General features: G+C 38.4%; 4 pseudogenes; 1 reads left to right on the top strand and 3 right to left on the bottom strand.

Moving 5' to 3' along the window:
* The first annotated feature begins 461 nt into the window (after positions 1-461).
* Positions 462-1,753, top strand: LOC147937179 (uncharacterized protein At3g43530-like; annotated as a pseudogene).
* A 703-nt stretch (positions 1,754-2,456) lies between these two features.
* Positions 2,457-4,702, bottom strand: LOC147937178 (uncharacterized; annotated as a pseudogene).
* Positions 4,703-13,465: 8,763 nt separating this feature from the next.
* Positions 13,466-14,798, bottom strand: LOC147937177 (uncharacterized; annotated as a pseudogene).
* Positions 14,799-15,311: 513 nt separating this feature from the next.
* Positions 15,312-16,444, bottom strand: LOC147937176 (glutathione S-transferase T3 pseudogene; annotated as a pseudogene).
* Between the last annotated feature and the right edge of the window lie 778 nt (positions 16,445-17,222).

Genomic DNA, 17,222 nt, shown 5'->3' with positions numbered 1-17,222 from the left:
GCCTGCGAATCTCCCTGCGATTGGTGATGGAGATGATGATGACAAAGTCGAAAGCAGTGGTAAAGAGGATGAGGGAGTTGGCTCAGAGACTGCGGGAGTATATGAGAAGGGAGACGAAGAGGATGTCGGAAGTGACGACGAAGAAGAAGAGACCAAGCCTGATCTCGATGGCGAAGAAGAAGTAGATTCAGACTCATCATTGGGAGAGACCGATTCGGGCGACTCCACCGAGGCAATGGTACGTAGTACCGATTGGTTGACCATGTAGAAGTAGGGAAAACATGTTTTCTGGGTTTGTAATACTAGGATAACATAGTATAACTGCTTGGGTTTGAAAAACTAGTATATCTAGGTATAACTATATGTATTGGAAAAACCTAGTTTTACTTGGTAGAACTATTAGTTTGGTATAACTTGGTAATACTTGAGACAACTGTTTGTTGCAGGATGCCGATGATGATGAACCGATGGCACTACAACCTATAAGAATGTAATTCCCAGCGGCAGAGTATAACAAGATGATTAAGTTATCTACGAGGTGTTATATAAAGGAAGTTTTGACAACATTTGATAAATTGAAGCATCCGCTCACTACGTTTGAGAGGATTTGGTATGAGAACCATTCACAGTTAAAACACATTTGGCACTTGCCAAGGGATGGAAATCACAAGGTTATGGGCATGTGGATGCTCCTTCTCCGGACGGCATGCATTGAAAAGAAAAGGGAATTTTGGTTTGTTGTTAATGGTGTTCACATCCCTTATGATATCAAGTAACACGCCTTGTTATCAGGATTCAATTGCCGTAACTATCCAATTAACTATAACAAAGCTGGAAGTAAGACCTTTGTGAATAATCATTTTTCGTCTAAGAAGGTAACTCGTGAAGAAGTGAGAGAAAAGTTCAAGGAGATGGTACCTATGAAACGGTCTCGAGATAGGTTGAAGATGGATGTCCTATACTTCTTATCCAGCATTGTTAGAGCACCGGTAAAGACATGAGAACAAGCAACAGAAATTGATGATTTTTTGCAAAACGCGGTTAATGATCTTAATTTTTGTAAGATGTTTCCTTGGGGGAGATATTCTTTTGATTACATGCTTGGATCGATAGCTCACACGATGGATCATTTTGATGGGATCGTCACAAACGGTGTATTATGGCCAGTTCCATGTTTATGTATTCCTTTGGAGGTAAGTAAAATGTATTTAGTATTGGATGTTGCTAATTGTTCTTATAATTGAAGCTAAGTATAACTATATGTTTGTTGTCTAGCTTTTAGCATTTGAGGCGATTCAACATTTGAGGACTCAATTCGTAGAAGATAATCCAGGAGGAGACGTTACATGTCCTAGGATGTGTAGGATAAAGTTCAAGAAAAGTGAACTGAGAGGGTTTCCTCTTGAGAGAATAAATGATAAACTTGGTACAATTAAGGTTAGTTTTTATAGTTATTCTTATCATCCTATTTATCCTTTGCATATGAATGAGTTTCGGGTAATAGGTTTTAATCTTTATATGTTTACAGGACATAGATAGTATCCTAATACCTGAAAATGATAATGAGAAGTCTCTTATGGCTGGAATCACTAAAGAAGATGACGTCGATGATGCACATGATGTTGTTGTCAACATTTGGATGCAACGTTATATACGAGGATATCATGTCTTGTTTGAAAACATGTTCAATGAAGATTTTCAGTCCCGAGCAGTAGGAGGAGGAGTAGGAGGAGTAGGTGTAGGAGGAGTATGAGGGGAACATGAGAACGTGAACAAGGAAAGAGCCTTGATTGAAGAATCGGTATACCCTAGTGTATCTGATTTCGTGGATCTCTGAAACACCTTTAAAAGTGAGATGAAAGATAAGATGAAAGAAATTGTGGATAGTCTTAATGGGTGGGAAGAAAAAGTCACAACATTGGGAGAGAGAGTTGCATCATTGGAAGAGAAATCAAAGGTAAGATTTGTTTTTTTTGGTAAAACTAGAGTATAACAGTTAGTTAGTATTAATATCTTAAAATACTTTTGTCTTTGAGCAACTTGTAAAACTTTGGAAAACTATGCTGTGTTGATTTTATGTTGAAATACTTGGTAAAACTTGGTATTAATATCTTAAATTATTTTTGTCTTTGAGCAACTTGTAAAACTTAGAAAAACTATGTTGTGTTGATTTTATGTTGAAATAATCGGTAAAACTTGGTATTAATATCTTAAATTATTTTTGTCTTTGAGAAACTTGGTAAAACTTAGGAAAACTATATTGTTTTACTTGATAATATGTTGAAATACTAGGTAAAACTTGGTATTAATATCTTAAATTATTTTTGTCTTTGAGCAACTTGGTAAAACTATGTTGTTTTACTTAATAAAAAATGATAAAACATAGAGAATTCTTAAGGGAAGTCTTACAACACATAGATAAAAGAAGATTGTACAGACAAGATAAATTATGAGAATCAAGTCATATGGAACACAAATTCATTCAGTTTTGCAATATCTTCTGCATTGGAATCTGCAACACTTATCACAAACTCTTTTAGGTTTCCAATCTCCATATGCATTTGCTCCATCTGAAATCCGAGGTTTCATAGCTTCACGGACTGCTCATTAACCTCCATCCTTAATTTGCTCACCTCTTCTTTCACAGCATCATCCCCGTTTTTACGAACATAGAAGCCATTGTCTTGCACAAAACTTGGTAAATACACTAGAATTTATGACGACAATAAACGAATCAATGCCAGTACACTTAAATCACCTCAGACACAATGCATTTGAAGTATCTCCTTCCTTCGTTTGAAGAAATCTCTTCGATGATGCGTGCACCACATGAACAAAATGTAGGAATATCGTAGTCACCATCACCATCAGCGTAGGCAGATAATCCGTCGATTAATTTTTTGTTCCTTTTCATATCTCTGTAGTATGGATCCTCCTCGTCCATGTTAGCAAACTTAATGAAATTCAGATAAGAAACGGAATAATAAGATACCGAGATCGTAAAAAATTGAGACAATATTAAAAGAAAATAGCGATTGGAAGAAAAAAATCTTACCCAAGTGATGAGTGAATCTGAATCCGAGATTGTGAAAGAATTGATGGATAATCTCGTATATTTCTAGAAGAGAGAATGGAGATCTCGAGAGAGTGATATAATTTGGGGATTTTTGCATTTTTAGGAATTTTTGGGGATTTTTCAATTTTTTTAAAAAAATAATTCGTATTTTCAATCAATATAGTTTTACCAGTTGTACTTGTTTTACCAGTTGTACCTGTTTTACCAGTTATGCTTGTTTTACCAGTTGTATATGTTTTACTAGTTGTACCTAGTATTACCAGAGTGTAATAGAAGCAAAATATAGTATTACCAAGTTGCAACAGAACCTTAATAGCAAAGTCTCTAAGTGTTGGTGTAGATCCTCCATAAGAAGACCACCACTCAACTGGTGCTTTTAACTTCCTTTGTCTTTTCACCATGGGCATCGCAAAGAGTCCTTCAGCATTTTTAAACACCGCCAACTCTGTGTCTATCTTATCTTGATTTGCAAGTTCAGTAACCAACATTTCAATAACACTATAGAGACCTTTCACAACCTCTTCACAGTTAACCCTAGACTCTAGATTATACTGAAATTCTGGATTCATAAAGTAGCCGGCAGCGTGCAAAAGATGATGGAGTTGTCAATCCCATCTCTTATCAATGATTGCAAATGCATCTTTGTACTGTTCTTCCTTCTCATTGAAGGTCTTAGCAATGGCCTCTTTAGCCCTATCCATGGCTTCATAAATGTACCCCATAACTGGTTTTTTCTCTCCATCAACCAACCTAAGAACCTTAACTAGAGGCCTTGTTAACTTCAGTGCATACAACACGCTGTGCCAAAATATGTTGCTCATGATGAACTTTTTCACATTCAGTGCTCCTACATCCTTTGGCCACTTTAAATCAGTCCATTCTTCAGAAGTTACAAAACTTCTCAAGTTTTTCCTCTGCTTGTGATACTGCGCAAGTGTGATGAATGATGTAGCAAACCGAGTAACAGTTGGTCTATGTATATTTTCTTGGTTTGTGAATTTCCTCATCATATTCACAAGAGAAGTGTGACTATAGATGTTGTCGTACATGTAGATGCAGTTCTTGGTTGCAGATTTCACCATAGGAAGTTTTTCTATATCCTCCAACATATGCAGTGGGCTGCACAAAGAAGCCAATACAGATGTGGTCTTTTCACCATTAGCAATTGGCCTACAATAGTAATAAAACACAAAGACTTGTTAGTATCAATCAGAAAAAACAGAATCTTATAAAGTAACAAACTCACCAGCTTTTACATAGATTGACGCATTGTCCGTTATCACTTGGACAACATTAGATTCCCCAAATTTTTCCATCATACGATCAAGCTTATCAACAGCAAATTAGCATCTTTCACATCTGTTGAAACATCAACTGATTTGATGAAAACGGATCCCTATGGAGAGTTAACAAAAAAGTTAATAATGTCTTTTGCACAACAGAGTCACGCCACCCATCAGACATAATCGAACAGCCTTTAGTTGCACATTCTGTCTTGTGCTCCAGCATCAGATTTTCTGTACTACATTCTGTCTCGGGCTGAGAGTTACAGAGAAGGCAAGTAGGACTCGTCTGGAGACCCCAGCTGAGGATACGATCTCGGGTTGGACAGCGATTCAAGACCATCAGCCAAGAGTGAAAGCTATGCTTTGGTATGCCTCTTTTGTTCCAAACCACCTTGCACCACGGAACCGGAGGATGGACAGATTAGAGAAGATTGTAGACTTGGCCGGTAGAGTAGCGGTTGTAGGTACGACCCTCAATTTCCCATTCATAGTAGTCTTCCTGTGAGTTAAGATTCAAAGTGGTTATGAATGTGAGAAGTGAAACCTGTTTATCTGTTCTAGCGTGGGGGAGGAGCCAACATCCTTGCGAGAAGAGTTGGTTAAGAGTGGTATTAGGGGGGATTCCAAGTCGAGAATCAGCAGGGGCAGAAAGATAGGTCTTTATGTTACCAAACGGAGACCAATTATCTGACCAGAATCTGCCGGTAGCACCATTACCAACTTTCATCTTTATCCAGCAATAAACCGTATCCCTCATCTTCACCAATTTATTTGCTAACCAGGAAAAACCTTGCCTTTTCTTCATTGTCCAGTAGTTACTAAGGGATCCCCTCAAGAACCGTAGTCGAAACCAGGCAACCCACACAGACCCTGACTGGAAAAATATGAGCCAGATAAGCTTTATAATGCACGCCTTATTCCAGATGGTAAGGTCTCTAATTCCCAATCCTCCCTGCTCCTTTGGTTTTGTAACAGTTTCCCAGGAAACTCGAGCAGTATGACGACCTTCAATGCTTCCTCGCCACAGGTAAGCGCTACATAGGGATTGGATCTTAGATATGCACTTTTTTGGGAGGAGAAAAGTGGAGCACCAGAAGTTGGAGATCCCTGCAATTACCGTATTTATGAGCAGCCTCCTGCCTGCAAAAGATAAGTGTTTTGCACTCCAATTGCTTATTTTTCCTTTCACTTGTTGCAGTAGAGGCTCACAGTCTTGAAGGGTTAGTTTCTTGGTGCAGAGTGGGACACCTAGGTACCGAACTGGAAGACACCCATGAGTTAGACCAGTGGAAGCAGCAATTGACTGTACTTCTTCATCTGTCAGATCTCCTGTGAAAAACGAAGACTTTTGAAGGCTTATGGCTAGACCCGATCGCTCTTCAAAATCTTGTAGCACTTGGAGTACATTCTGAACTGAGGAGAGGGATCCATCCATAAAGATAAGAAGGTCATCAGCAAAGCAAAGGTGAGTTAGCTTTGCATCCGCACAGTTATGATGGTATCCAAACTTACCCTCCTCAGCTGCTCTATTCAACAAAAGTGATAGGTTGTTCATTGCAATGACAAACAGGTACGGTGAGAGAGGGTCACCTTGACGGAGCCCCCGCTTCCCCTTGAAGTAGCCATGCACCATCCTGTTGTAACCAACAGTGAAGTTAGGGGTACATACACAAGCATTGAGCCATCTCAAGTATTGGTCCGGAATGGAAAGACCTTTTAGACAGTTAAAAAGGAAATCCCAGGAGAGGGTATCAAACGCCTTAGCAATGTCGACTTTAAGAACAATGCGTTTTGGTCCAGAAGCCTTGTGGTATCCATTCACGAGCTCAGCAGCGAGGATAGTGTTTTCAAGCAATAGTTTGTCCTTCACAAAGGCTGTTTGGTTTGGTAGTATGAGGGTAGGTAAGAGGGGCTTTAGCTTAGAGACAAGAAGCTTGGAGATAACCTTATACAGTGTATTGAGGCAAGAGATAGGGCGGTAATCCACAATTTTTGACGCGCCTGGTCTCTTTGGTACCAAAGTTAGAATCGTTGCATTGGTCGAGGCGGGCAGGAAGGAGGATCTGAAGAAGTTTATAATAGCAGTGGTAACTTCCTCACCAATAAAACCCCAAGCAGCCTTGTAGAAGCCTGAGGTCAGACCATCAGGTCCCGGCGCTTTGTTTGGGTTGACCTTGAAGAACGTTTTGGTAATCTCTTCAGGAGAGGGGATCCTCATCATAACATTGGACTGTTCTTGAGAGCAGCGGAACGGGCAAAGCGTAGTGAACCAAACCTGAGACGACCAGACTGTATGAGGGGAAGACGCAGGGGCTAAGATGGATTGGAAATGTGCAATGGCCAGTTCACTCATCTCTATTGGATCTTCAATTTGGTCCCCAGAGTCAAGAAGGAAAGACTGTATAGTATTATAACTCGCTCGCGCCTGGCAGACTTTCTGAAAGTAAGAGGTATTAAGGTCTCCCTCCTTTAGCCAATTTACCCTGGACTTCTGCCTGAAATAGCTTTCTTCAATCCCTCTGAGAAAGTTCCATTGTAAATGCAGGTCTCGCTCACGCTGGAAGGTGATTGGGGAAGGGTCACTCAAAGCTTGTACCTGCACATCTTGCAACAAACGGTTAGTAGCACTCACTCTCTCTTGTATTTGTGAAAAGTTCTCTCTATTAATAGTTTTTAGGTCTCCCTTAATGATCTTTTGCTTCCAACAGAGATCTTTTAAGTTATCCGCAAAGCTTCCGGCCTGAATCCAAGACTCAAGTACCAACTGGTGAAAATTTGGATGTTTGGTGAGGTAGTTAAAGAACTTGAAAGGTCTAGTACCAGCTTTGGGGAGCTGATAGGCAAGATCTACTAAGCTGGGAGAATGGTCAGAAGGTAGGGGAGCAAGGAAGGTAGCTACACTATCGGGGAAGATGGTAAGCCAGTGGTCATTGACAAGTACACGATCCAACTTCTTAGCTATTGGGCCCGCAGGTTGGTTATTACTCCAAGTATAGAGAGTGCCTTGAAACTTGAGGTCAAACAGATCCATTTGTGATAAACAGTCTTTAAGTTCTGTCATCGATGCAGACATGCCGTTTACAGTAGAAGATGAATGCTCCTGAGGATGAATGATCTGATTAAAGTCACCACCTACTAACCACGGGCAAGTATCCAGGGAGAACATCTGTTGCAACCGTAAGAGCTCCACCCACAGGTCAGTTCTTTCCTCTCTTAAGTTGGAAGCGTAAACAGCTGTAAATACGAACTGAATCTTGTTTGCAATGTTGACCTCACAGGTAACGGTTTGACGCGATTGATGCAGGACTCAAACTTCAACGGGTTCCTTCCAAATTATCACAATACGGCCATCCTCATCAGATAAGTGGTTCGACGTAAACTTCCATCCTTTACAAACCTTTTCCATTACTCGGTTCAAACTAGTTTCTTTGATATGTGTTTCCAAAAGAGCTCCAAAAAGCGGCTGATGAAGCCTAAGCCAATTACAAAAGGGCTGATGCTTATCCGGGTCATTTAGGCCTCGGATATTTCAAAAAAAATGTTTTGTATCCATTAAGGAAGGGCTGGAGGCACTCCCTGGGGAGTGGTAGCCAATAGTAGCTCTTGAGTAGTAGCCAAAAAGGGGGTTGGTGTAGTAGATTGGCTAGAAGGCAGTGAAGTGGGCTGCAAAGGGGGACTGCAAAGGGATGGCTGGGATCTAGAGCGTTTAAGAAGCTTTTTGGGAGAGAAGGGGTAAGGGGTGCCCTCTTGAGTGAAAGCTGCAGGAAGGCCAATAACCATTGGAAGATCATGGTCAGATTCTGGGACATTGACTGCTAAGATGGTATGAGACTCAAAAGGTGTAGTTTGTTTAGGGTCAGGAAGGGAATGGCTAGGTATAGGAGGGTCTGATAGGGCTGGAGCAGGAGGAAGGGGAGGGGGAGCCGCTAATTGAGAAAGGACTGCAAACCGGTTAGTGATCGCGGGAATAGCAGTTTGAGGAGGAGGGGTAGGAGTAGGGGATGAGCAGGGGTAGAGATATCAACAGAACTTTCCACGACAATAGAAGGCGGATCAGAAGTGGAAGGTAGAGAGTCCTCTTGTCGCTGCGAAGAGTCTTTTTCTTTCCAAATAGCCTGGGCAACTGATTTTCCTTTGTCTTTACTTGCTTTTTTAGGCACAGCCCGAGGCTTTGTAGGCTCAGGGGGAGGAGGAGGAGGCAACTGAAAGCAGTTTTTTGCGATGTGCCCCAGTTCATGACAGTGGGTACAAGTGGGTGGGAGCCAAGGATATTCAATCGGGACTTCTACAACTTGACCATTATCTCGAGTGAACTCCACTATATCTGGCAGTTTTTTCGTGAGGTCAACAAGGACTTTAACATGAGCAACCCGCAAGCTTACCAGGTTAAGGGTGAAGTCATCTGTTTCCTTAGGCTCACCCACTAGACCTGCTATAAGACTAATGCCTTCAGTGGTTCTCAGGTCTAAAGGAATGTCCAACATGTGAATCCAAATGGGGATTGAGTCCAATGGAGGAGTAGCTGAAGAGTACTGGGGCGCCCAAGGAGCAGTATGGAACATAGAGTCCCCAATGTACCAGATACATTTTTCCAAAACTTTGGCCCGGATGTAGTCATTTGGAATACGCACAAGGACTGAGTTCGAATGGTGGTTAACATGAATCTCCAGGCGGCGTCCCTTGCCCCCACATGTGGTTGAGGACACTTTGGATCTGGTGAAAGAGAGGGGGCCTACCATTGAAGAAACAGAGAATGAAATCCTTGTGCATCTCTGCACCTCGGTGGAAGACTTCATCTGGAATGTGAATTGTGGGTCTACCCGAGCCAGTGTACGTGGCAGGAGCAATCCGACGAAGAGTTCTATCACTTGATTTTCTAAGCTTATCCACCAAAGTTTTAGGCTTAGGAAGTGGGGGCAAAGCTTGTGAAGCAGTTGGTTCTGGTATCACTTCAGCAGAGGTAAGTGATTTAGTGGAGACAGGGGTTAGGTCCGAAGGGTCAGTGGGGGTTTGAGTGGTTGGGATTGAGGGAGGGAAGGTTGTAATGGTTGGAGTTGGGGAGGTTAGGAGAGGGGAGGTAGAGGCTTTATTAGTGAGTAATGGAGAAGAGGTTTTTGGGGCAAGAACAGTAAATTGTTGTTTGGTAGCAAGGGGTTTTGCTACAGTGCAGCCAGATCTAGGGTTAGAAATGACTGGAATAATGGGGGCAGTGGCACCGTCATCATTTAGTTGCATTTCCACATCGGAGGATGAGGCAGTAGGATCAGCCGAAGAAGCAACAGCAGGGGGAGAGATACTCACAGCAGGCCTATTGGATTTGGCAGTTTGCGATGAGGGCTTCCTCGAAGCTTTGGTGACAGCAGGGGAAATGGGAGGAAAGTTAGAAAGGGTGCACGGGGAGGAAGGGTCAGGGGGGTCAAGAGGGAGGAGCGGAGGAGGGAGGATACCACCAGCGGTGGCAAGTCTCGGATTCAGGGCGGAAGCACGACCATCAGGGAACCAGCGGTTCGCCATTGGAAACCGTGTCAGAGAGAGAAAAAAATGTGTTTTTGGCTTATTCTCTATCACTCAAGTAGTTAAAACTTGTAGTGTTTATGATGAACCAGAAGTAATATTGTGATTCCAATCAGCCTATCGCCGTAACCCAACTTCAATCACCGGTGGTGTTTTTCTCCGTGACGGTTAGATTAGATGCATCCATACCAACAACCCCTTCTTTGCCTGAAACCTCAACTGCCCTCACCAGCAACCTCTTCTTCGCCTGAAACAACCAATCTTGTTATAAAATAATCTTTTGCATTGTAGACTTTGAAACAAAGCAAAGTTGATGACTGATATATTCAGTTTAGAAAGAACTCTCTTTCTCCCCTCTAACATCATGACAATTACGCTAAAAAAAACATAAGGGTAAAAATGTCAGTCACAGTCACAGTGATGTTCGCGTGTATTATAATGCCTTTCACTATTGTAATGGCTAAAATCGAATCTCTCTCCAAAAAAATGCCTATTTTATATATTTCCCTAATTTTTTCATCAAATTATAAATAAAAAATGAATCTTTTTGCTAAAACATTCTATAGCCTTGAGAAACTGAGGATCATTTCTAAAAATACCAATGAAATTAATGAGAGGTTTTCTAGTACGATCACCCAACCATCTGAAACAACAATTACTCCTTTTTCTTTTCTTGACTTAAGTGGTACTATACCCTTTGAAAATGATTTCTCTTTCTGTAGAAAAATCATTCTCAACTTATTATAACCAAATGTGTGAGATTTAGGAATGTGCTAAAACACTCCTCCCCCTCACAGGATTTGGGCCCAACAAAACCTAAACCGTTTCATTTATGCTAGGTTCGAATAAAAAAATTAGTACGTATAAAGATTGTATCACTTGGAAAGTAATTTAGATGGGAGCGTTTGAAGTACTGAATGTAGCTAACAAATACGGTTATGACTGCGTCATGCTGGGATGGTATCGGAAATATAGTATTAGTCAATAACTTTAGACCAAGAGCATTACAAGCACAAAGAAAAAATGATTATAGAAAACACAAGTTATTTTAACTAATAGAAACTCTTGGATCCTCTTAAGTTCACTTGTATCACTAGTTTTATCAATTGGAGTTCTTGAGTAGGAGAAGCCAGATCCAGCAGGCTGATCCAAGAAATATTATGTTTGCCATCTGAGAAGTTGATACAAAATCTGGAAAAAAAATAAAGAAGAATAGGAACTTCTATGAACATTCTGATAGACCTATATAGGAACATTTCGGCTAACCTTTTTCCATATGAATAAGTAATAGAGACCAAATAAGTCTAAATCATTATCTAAAACTCTCTTTATCCTAATAAGAGCCTCAAAATGCCTAGTGGGTGCAATAGCCGCTAGACAGGCATTCTATTAAGTAAGTCATGATATCTCATAAAGTTTCGTAATCTCGTTTCTGTTTAGACTAATTAATACTATTGGTCTGGATCCATGATGCCTTGTAAGAATCAGAGAAAACACAATCCATTAGAGAATGAACACACATTTAAACGGATTTTAGGAGAAATAAAGATACTATACAAAACTTTCAGCGATCAGAAATTCCATCAAATTTTCACCATATGAGAGAATTATTTCGAAATTTAGTGTAAACGTGTTTTGTAAAATCAATATAATACTTTACTTTTTATATGTGTATACTTGATTATTCCAAAATTCTAATGAACATAAAAGTATTAAAAACTATTTCTTGTTCCATGACTAGTATAATTTCGTAAGATGTATTTCAGTTTTGGGTTTCTACAACTATACATACAATAACTAATGCATTTTACTAACAAAAAAACCATAAGGGAAGATGAAAACCCAAATGAAATTTTTTCAAAACAGAATTGTAAATTTTTACCAATTATTTTTTTTTTCTCTAAAATACTAATATATTCATAAACTAACAAATAGGTTACATGGAAATGGAAGAGCTATGTCATGCCACTAAAAAAACACTTAAGAAAAAACCTTACTTTTCTGCTTATACTCTGCATATGTTTTGCTTATAATTTACATATGTTTTGCTCATTTTTGTCGGTTTACTTTTCTAACACAATAGAATGTTACGTAAACTCAAAATAATTTTGTTTAAAGTGATTATAGGTTTAGAGTCCTTTTTAGTTTTCTTCTTAGTCTTATATGTATTTAAAAGTTTAGTTACATACAATTTTTATTGATATATATGTCTTTATGATTTTTAAATTGTTTTAGTTCAACTTAACCTATATAAATATGATTTTATAATGCGTAAAAAAAATATGATTTTATAATCTGAACATTTGTAAAAAATTGATGCCCTCTAATGATGATGTGTTGATCAAAGGAGAGTTTCTTACTTTATTTAATCAGTTATATGTGATGTTCTTAAACGTTTTATCTCGGTTATAATAGGAATTGTCCCTTACGTTTTTCAACCTTAACTTTTTGAACCGAGAAACAGACATTAAATAATTACAAAAAATTATAGTAGTTTAGGTTTGGTATTAAAAAATTATATATATATATATATATATATATATGTTCATTAACATCACATTACGGTAATATAGTCAAGGTACTGATTGGTAAGGTACTCCAGTGGTGTTAAGCCACAAATCTTCTAATAGAAGTTTTCTCATAGCAAAATTGTTAGCTTCCTTTACTCGAGACAAGGTCCGAACTTGCAGTTACATTGCATCCCTAGAAACTTCGAGTCTAGGAGCTCTATTTCTCGCTGAAATTGAGCCGTCAATATTTTGTTTTGTCCTTCATCCAGCTTACGTGTCTCGATTAAGCAATACTAAAACAATCATGGTACAATTGTCTACCCGCGTGAGCATAGAGGGCGTCTTGAGGTACACCCACAGCCGTGCGAAAGACTAATTAGTATAAGAAGCGAACAAAAATAAAATACCTTAGATTAAATAAATAAAAATGTCCACAAAACTTCCTATAACAAAACTAAATAAAAAACAAACTAAATTAAATATTAGTTCTTAAACATTTTTTTTTACTACATTGTAATTTTAGGAAAAGAACATTTAACCAAACAGAATAAATAGAAAAGAAAAAATATATAACTACGGTTTAAGTTTGATAGAATCAATTTGGTGAGAAAATGTTGAAGGAAAAATTGTTACTGTGTTATCTTAATTAGAATCAAAAGATAACGCTTAAGCACCAAAGAGAAAGCTATCAAAACTGAATTTGTAACTTTAATGTCTAGTTGTTTAATAGCGTAGGTGTCGTAAGAAAAAACTTACGCATAATGTATGTGTGTAGTTCTTTTTAGTTCATTAACATACTAAGAGTACCTCCATCAAAAGTTGTAATGAAAGTATTAAAATAGATTTTATTCTTAATTTTGAATAAAAGTGAAATTAAGAATTTTTTAAAAAACTTTAACATTTCGTAGGTCCATTGAAGGTTGTTAAATTTGAGGTTCTTAAAAATATTTTTCTTTGTAATTGTAAATTATTATGATATTTTGTTAAAATTTATAAGACTTGTATACTCTTAAAAACTTAAAAATATTGCATTCAATAAAAGTTTAAACAAACATGACATAAAAGCATATCAAAAATAGATTACAAAATGATTAATTTTAATTTTGATTTGTACCAAACTTTTCCCATATATGCTCAACCAAATCCGCTTTTCAGTCGATCATGCATTTTTTTTATCACGAACTTGATTTCGAATTGTCATCACATTTCCCATTATATTGCCGAGATTTGAAGGGATATCTGTAGAATACGCAGAATCAACTTGTGAAGTTCTGTTTGAGTCGTCTCGTGCAAATGAGGCCATATCATACTGAGTATACCCATCACGTTCGTCTTCTACAATCATGTTGTGCAATATGATACATGCTTTCATTATGTTTCCAATTTTTACCTTACTCAACATGAGAGCTGGGTTTTTGACTATGGCAAATCGAGCTTGTAAGACTCTAAAAGCACGCTCGACATCTTTACGCACAACTTCTTGGCATGTAGCAAATAAGGATGCTTTCGGATCTTGTGGAATTCGAATTGATTGGATAAAAGTAGCCCAGTTTGGATAAATACCATCAGTGAGATAGTAAGCCAGATGATATTGTTGTCCGTTGACAATATATTTCACTTTGGGAGCTATACCTTGTAATATGTCATCAAAAACTGGTGAGCGATCGAGAATATTAATATCGTTTAATATACCTGGAGCTCCAAAAAATGCATGCCATATCCAGAGGTCTTGTGAAGCTACAACCTCTAAAACAATTGTTGGCTTTCCAGATCCACTGGTATATTGACATTTCCATGCAGTCGGGCAATTCTTCCACTCCCAGTGCATACAATCTATGCTTCCTATCATCCCGGGAAATCCGCGGTCCTCTCCAATATTGAGTATCGTTGAAGATATTCTGGTGTGGGTCTCCGTAGGTACTCATCTCCAAATAAATGAATGATTCCTTCAGTGAAATTTTCCAAACATAACATCGCAATGCTTTCAGCAAGCCGAAGATATTCGTCAAAGGCATCCGCTGCAGAACCATATGCCATCATATGAATGGCTGCTGTACACTTTTGTAGTGCAGAGAGACCAAGTCTTCCGTGACCATTTCTTCTTTGTTCAAAGTATGGAACTTCATTTGAGAGTCGTTCGACGATACGCATGAACAAGGGTTTGTTCATTCTGAAACGGCGACGAAAGATTTGAGGAGAATATGTTGCATCTTCACGGAAATAATCATCCCATAAGCGTTGGTGACCCTCTTCACGTTTTCTTTCAATGTGGACTCAATTCTTCTTCTCGGGTGCAAATTGATTCATTGCATGATCGAAATGATTCTCGAATGCTTGATCAAAATAATTGTCCATTGCATGATCAAAATACCCATCCATCATTTCTTCAATGTTATTAGAAGAAGATGCCATTTTATAGGGAAAAAAATTATTGTAAAAAGGAAGAATATATTGTAAAAAAGGAAAAATAAACTGTAAAGAGAAAAATAAATTGAAAAAAAGAAGAATATATTGTAAACGCTTGATATTGTGGATACAAAATGGAAATGGAATAAGCTCTAGCTCTCATTTATGTGTTTACAAAGATGTTGTTATATAATGGAGCTTGATATCGTGGGTACAACATGTCCGTGACCGTGACCAACAACAACATATTCGTGACCAACAGCATCATATCTGTGACCAGCAACAACAATGTCTTCTTCTTCTTCTTGTCCGTGACCAAGAGCAACAATGTCTTCTTCTTCTTCTTGTCCGTGACCAAGAGCAACAATGTCTTCTTCTTCTTGTCCGTGACCAAGAGCAACAATGTCCGTGATCTTCTTCTTGTCCTGATAGAAAGACACATAGAAACATAAATCAATCATACAACCAAACTAAACTAGATATCTCATTTAATACCAAGCTACATGAACAACACATCTCATTGTAAAACACATCCCATTGTAAAACCATTACATATCATTAAAACAAGGTAAATTCATTACATAGCCGATAAACTCATAGTCAAAAGCATCATCCAACAACTGAAAGAAACAACACAAAAGCAATCATAAACTCAAACTGAAACTAACTTGACAACATGTCATTAATTATCTTATTCTTCAAAGCATTTTATGTTTTAGCAAGTAAACGGTCAAGCATTTTATGTTTGCTTTGCTTCTCTTTAATCACACTCTGTTTCTCTTTCAAGACAAATTCCTTTTGCCTTATCTCCCACATGGTCTGGAACTCCACTAGAGAAGAACCTTCGGGCTGATTTATTGGCTTGTTTACAAGCCTTTTACCTTTCGCCTTTGCTGCCTTAATACCAATAGGCCGAACTTCCTTCTCTACTTGAGTAACTGGAACAAAGCTTGATGACTGTGAATGAAGATCATCACACTTCCTTCTCTTTGATGCTCCATTACCTTTCGCAGAATTAGAACCACACCATTTTTGATCATGGCGAAGCTCCCTCCAAGCATGCTCAAGGGTGAACTTCACCTTATAATCATTGAAGTAGATTTCATAAGCCAGTTTCATGACATCATCTTCATTCTGGCCACTTGATTTCAGCTTTGTTGCAGCCTCATAGCTTCCAACAAACTTGCAGACTGTTTCGTTGATCTTTTGCCACCTTTGCTTACAATGACTAGGCTCTCTCTTTTATACACCAACTAGCTTAGGATTTTCAGCATAATAAGTTGCAATTCGTGACCAAAAAGTACCAAATTTTTGATTGACAGCAATAATTGGATCCTTGCTAGTGTTGAGCCAAGCACCGATGAGGGCCACATCTTCTGTGTGTGACCACTTCCTTCTACGCTCCTTTGATTTTTGTTCACCTATAGGGTCCTCCTCAGCATGTGAATGGGTTTCAAGGGTGTGGCTTTCTTGTTGACTACTTTACAGGTCCAGAAAACCTAAAGCTTCACTAAATGGGTCCATAGGCAAGTTTCTGGGTTGAGTTTAAAAGAGGATCGAAAATAATGAAGGGTTGATTGTTTGGTTAGGTATGTAAAAGAGAAGAAAGGTAAGTGTTTAGGTTCAGCTAAACACTTAATATATAACTAGAAGTGAGGTGTAAGTGTATTTGGTTTTAAATGTGACATAACAAGCAATCAATGACAACTACCAAGCATTGAGTATAACCTAACACTAGACAATAAGTGTATTACTGTGACAACAACCAACAATGTGTGTTTAAGTGTGACAATACAAGCAAACATGACAAGTTACAAAGCATTGAGTGTTTAAGTGTGACATTTACCAAACTGATCTTGTCAATTTAATGATGCAAATTCATGACGCAAATATCCAAAAGACTAAGAAAGAGAAAGAGACATCAATGAACAATAACAGTGTCAATCAAACTGATTTGTTACCAAATAGGCTCACTAATGCAACCAAACCATCAAAGATATCAATGAATAAGTAAACAGAATATAGTTGAGTAAGATAACTCATCTGGAACTGTTTGGCATTGCGTAACTGGAACCACCTTCCTTTGCTTCTCTTCAAGTCCTGCATTGTCACCATTTAAACACTTTGAACAAATAACCACACACATAGATAGATACAGAACAAATAAAAGCTGATAGCACACTAGCTAGAAGCAATACTAAGAATAAAATACATAATCAGAAGCTGAAAACTACATAATCAGAAGCTGAAAACTAAATAATCAGAGACAAGTATGAATCACTCAAAGTCAGCTTTGTTGCAGCCTCATAGCTTCCAACAAACTTGCAGATTGTTTCGTTGATCTTTTGCCACCTTTGCTTACATGACTAGGCTCTCTCTTTTATACACCAACTAGCTTAGGATTTTCAGCATAATAAGTTGCAATTCGTG

This window comes from Camelina sativa, chromosome 10, assembly GCF_030686135.1.
Source record: "Camelina sativa cultivar CO46 ecotype springtype chromosome 10, ASM3068613v1".
NCBI lineage: Eukaryota > Viridiplantae > Streptophyta > Magnoliopsida > Brassicales > Brassicaceae > Camelina > Camelina sativa.
Note: the sequence above shows the minus strand (reverse complement) of the source record. Positions and strands in the feature narration are given on the sequence as shown.